General features: G+C 43.7%; 1 protein-coding gene across 1 annotated transcript in view; it reads left to right on the forward strand.

The window, feature by feature from the left end:
- The window catches only part of gripap1 (GRIP1 associated protein 1), a gene marked incomplete at its 5' end in the record, with an annotated part of 49864 nt that overhangs the window by 22291 nt on the left and 22573 nt on the right, over nucleotides 1-5000 (forward strand). The window lies entirely within an intron of this gene.

Here is a 5000-nt window from a genome sequence, read left to right on the forward strand (position 1 = left end):
GACTATAAGTCGCATTTTTTTCCTACTTTGGCTGGTCCTGCGACTTATAGTCAGGTGCGACTTATATATCAAAATATATATAATTTAACATGTTTTTACATGTTAATTCATACTGAAAACATTAATGTCTACAGCCGCGAGAGGGCGCTCTAGGCTTGTGACAACTAGAACGCTGCTGCTAAAGACAACTGAGAAAGAAAAGAGACAAACTGCAGGTAGTAAAATATGCAGCCCCGAAAACGGTAATCGAGCCGCAGAAAGAGAGTTTGAAATGAGGGAGAAACGAGTGAGGGAGACTGGAGAAAAGGTGACTCTTACTGCAATGAAGAAATCAGAGAAAGCTAATCGGCTAATCGCGGGCTGAAAGATGGCCAGAGGTGGAGGAAGGAGTCTACAGGTGGGGGCTTGAACACCGTGCTGCCGGGAGGGGCTGGTCAACGGTACGTCTCCACGCCCTGCTACTTGTTCTTTGTGATTTATACTCCGAAGCGATTTATAGTCCGAAAAATACGGTATGTGCAATACATCTTTTGTTAGACCTGAATGTAGCAGATGATCACTGACCTAGATATCTAATGTTTACGTTTGCTAGCTAGTGCGCTAGCAACTTTGTACACTCCCCCGGTAGGTCCAGATCTTTAGCGATCTCTCCCCAGCTCTTCTCTTTATCATCCCGATTATGATATTCTTTTGATGAGACATTAAACAGGCACTCGTGCTGTCGCCACATCTCCACCATCCTTTCTTCCAACTCAGTTGTCCACCAGGACTCGTACTACAGCTGCTCTCGCAGACATTTTCAAAAGTTTCCGTCACTTCTGTCTCCTTGCAGACCTGTCTCTCATTGGCTGTTGTGGAAGTACTGACGTAATCATAGTCGTTTCACGCCCGATTATAATCCTAGATATCAAACATGTTTGATATTATCGGGGCGGCCCCGATGTGTCTGAGAGCAGATCGGGAGGTGCAAGATTTGACCTGTGAACGCCTCACATTACCAGATAATCTGACCTGTGAACGCCTCACATTACCAGATAATCTGACCTGTGAACGCCTCACATTACCAGATAATCTGACCTGTGAACATCTCACATTACCAGATAATCCTGTGAACGCCTGACCTTACCAGATAATCTGACCTGTGAACATCTCACATTACCAGATAATCTGACCTGTGAACGCCTCACATTACCAGATAATCTGACCTGTGAACGCCTCACATTACCAGATAATCTGACCTGTGAATGCCTCACATTACCAGATAATCCGCGCCGAACATCGGGACTGATCGAGATCCTCGACAAGATTTTTTCTCAGATTCTCGGGAGGGGTAAATCGGGCATGAATCGGCCTAAAACTCCTGTAGTCTGAGCCAGGCTTTAGTGGGTAAAGGTGAATAATAGAAGAGTTACAACAGTCTGGCAAGTTCAGAAAATGATGTAACTTTACTGTAATGCAGCCTTTAAAATCAGGAAGAGACACTTATATCACGATATTATGATATCCAAAATCTAAGACGATATCTAGTCTCATATCACGATATATATATATATATTGCCCATCTGTAGTATCAATTAATAACAACAGTAATCTCGAGACACTTTACAGATAGGGTAGGTCTAGACCACACTCTATTTGCGGGGTGCAAATGTTCCACCAAAACCAGTTCCTTCCTGAGACTTTTTAGCAGAGCCACCGTCGCTGCGTCCGAAGCTCAGCGCCACCCAAGACAACTGTGATTGGTTTAAAGAAATGCAAACAACTCAGAGTGTTTTCTTCTCTTATCCCAGAATGCATCTGTGGTGTCCACGGCGCTGTGGAGATAGTCATAGTGACTCTGAAACACTAATTATGTGTCTCTAGTTGAGTTGAAAGTTGTTGGCGGCAGGTTTTCAGTGCAGTGGATCAAACCGGTAACCTGACCTAACCTGCTCGGCATATCCATCTGGGAACTTACCGTTGGGAGAACGTTTGGGAAGGGGTGATTGGTTAGCTGATTGGATAAAACCATCTGTCTATCACCACCTATAGTTGGTGATAGACGAGCCAAATCAACCAATCAGATGAAAGTCTTGGTGAAACCAGTCGGGAGAAGAGCAAAAACATCTTTTCCTCCGAGAAAAGCCTCCAGAGCTGTTTTTTGCTCTTTATTCAGTGAAGGAATACTTCCTAATTCGGATCAAACTCGCTGCGATAGCTACGCTCCTCTCCTCCGTGGAAGCCTCCACGTTGTTCAGACTGAACAGTCGCTTCTCGTTGGCGTCGCACCTAAACCAACGCTGATTGGTCGGTCGTTTGGCGAACGGCTCCAAATCTTCTCTATCTCAAGATGCCAGACTGATCTGCGAGTGGAAAACTTTATGATTTATTTATTCATTCATTCATTCATCAGGATGGTCTCACCAGGCTATAAAACTGATCCAGTGAGAAAGAAAGCAGAAAATCTCTCCAAAGGCCTCTTAAGATCAACTTGTAAAAGAAAAGAAGAGTTTTATTCTGGACTCTACAGACGATTACAGAGCACACAATGCAGGAAGAATCCTATTATTTCCAAACAAGTGAAACCAAAATGTCCTAAAGGAAGCACTTTCCTTCGTTATCATCAGAGTTTGATAACAAACCAATAAAGCCCAACTTGCTGTGCATCATGGGATATGTCATAGTGGCTGTAACAAGTACAAGTACTTTCAGCCAATCAGATAACCCGGCTGATTCTGTGGTCCTCTGAGGAAACCGTTTCTCCCTGGACGACTCCAGAGACTGGCTGTCACTGATTACTGTGTGTGTGTGTGTGTGTGTGTGTGTGTGTGTGTGTGTGTGTGTGTGTGTGTGTGTGTGTGTGTGTGTGTGTGTGTGTGTGTGTGTGTGTGTGTGTCTGTGTGTGTGTGTGTGTGTGTGTGTGTGTGTGTGTGTGTGTGTGTGTGTGTGTGTGTGTGTGTGTGTGTGTCTGTGTTTTATCTCCTGGATAACTGCCATAACGAGGAAACTTAATAGGAAAAGTTAATTAATGATGGAGGAAGTCTAATTAGCTGGCAGGTCGGGGGTTGAGTTGTTTCCTGTCAAACTGCAGGGTGCGTTAAATATACTCACCAGAATCAGAAAGGAGTTTATTGCCACAGTAAGTTACACCTGAGTGAATTGGCCTTGGTGAAAGGTGTATTTTTTTATGTTTAGCCGCTGACGGACTCAGATTATTACTCGAAGTGTCTGACAACATTATGGAAAGGATCCCTACAGAGATACAAAACCTCTTTAAGACCTTTTTGTTCAACCAGAAACCCACCAGACTCCATTTAAAAAAGCAATGCTTTTAGCGTGTATAGAGCAAAAATGTTGTCACATGCAAATCGGTAAACTATGTGTAAACAGCTTTTCATAGTTTTTTTCTGTTTCTGTTGACTTTGAATGAAGTGTATTTTACGATGCTAAAATCACTGATTATTTACATGGAGTCTGGTGGGTTTAGCGAACACAATTTCGCGGATGTTTTTATGTTTAAAAAAAGGATCTTACTCTTTAACAGAAAAGTCGACCTCCTTAGAAACTCTTTCCATAATGTTGTCCGACACTAAGAATAATAATCTGAGTCAGCGGCAAAAACAGAACTTTTGTGAAGGTAAATTGAAGCTGGACAATTACTTTTAACTATACAGCTTTTTTCTCCGCTGCCGACTGCAGCGATCTCTCTTAATACTGGACCAGTGTCAAAGGTTGTTGTTCCCATCAGTCACTCAGACACAGAAACATAGGAACATAGGGCTCAGGTTGGAAACAACGGTAGTTACCTTCTAAATTGTGTGTGACATTACAGGGAATTAACAGCCTGTTGTTCTCCTGCACAATTACAAGTTGTTTTTCTCCGTGAGGTGGGTAGCTGCTGCCTGGGGGGGGGGTGTTTTGTGTAGATTTTAGTCAAATGAATTAGCCGCAGAAGATTGGGAGGGGAATTAAATGTAGTTTTTCTAAATTAATCCCTCAGTCAGCTTGATTAAGAGCGAGGGAGGGGCATCACCCGAGGTGCAGATGGGGCTTTTTAAAATATTTTCTTACACCAGGAGAGCCGAGGAAGAAGAGTTTCTGAGAAAGGTCACTGGTTTGAACTTGTGTGTGTGTGTGTGTGTTGTGTGCTTGTGTGTGTGTGTGTGTGTGTGTGTGTGTGTGTGTGTGTGTGTGTGTTGTGTGTGTGCCCGTGTGTCTGCCTGTGTGTGTGTGTATCTGCCTGTGTGTGCCTGTGTGTGTCTGCCCGTGTGTGTGTGTGTGTGTGTGTGTGTGTGTGTTTGTATGCTGTGTTCTTGCTGATTATCCTGTTGTGTTTATTAATTTCTTCTTTCTATCCATGCTTTGTTTTAATGTGTATGCATTTTTTAATGTAAAGCTCGTTGGGTTGACTTGTAATGAAAGGTGCTATGTAAATAACATTGATATAGATATATATCCCTCTATTCAGTGTGTAATGGTTCTGATGGTTTCCAGTTGCTGCCGTTCCAAATCCAATTTCTCAAATAAGATCTTTAAGACTGTGTGTCTCTGTCTGTGTGTGTGTGTGTGTGTGTGTGTGTGTGTGTGTCTCTGTCTCTGTGTGTGTCTGTGTCTCTGTGTATGTGTGTCTCTTTGTGTGTGTGTCTCTGTCTGTCTCTGTGTGTTTGTGTGTGTGCGTGCCTGTGTGTGTCTCTGTGTCTCTGTGTGTGTGTGTGTGTGTGTGTGTGTGTGTCTGTCTGTCTGTGTGTGTGTGTGTGTGTGTGTGTGTGTGTGTGTGTGTGTGTGTGCGTGCCTGTGTGTGTCTCTATGTGTCTCTGTCTGTATCTCTGTGTGTGTCTCTGTCTGTGTGTGTGTGTGTGTGTGTGTGTGTGTGTGTGTGTGTGTGTGTGTCTGTCTGTGTGTGTGTGTGTCTGTCTGTCTGTGTGTGTGTCTCTGTGTGTGTGTGTGTGTCTGTCTGTGTGTGTGTGTGTGTGTGTGTGTGTGTGTGTGTGTGTGTGTGTCTGTGTGTGTGTGTGTGTGTG

The sequence above is a fragment of the Perca flavescens genome, unplaced genomic scaffold (assembly GCF_004354835.1).
Source record: "Perca flavescens isolate YP-PL-M2 unplaced genomic scaffold, PFLA_1.0 EPR50_1.1_unplaced_scaf_16, whole genome shotgun sequence".
Classification (NCBI taxonomy): domain Eukaryota; kingdom Metazoa; phylum Chordata; class Actinopteri; order Perciformes; family Percidae; genus Perca; species Perca flavescens.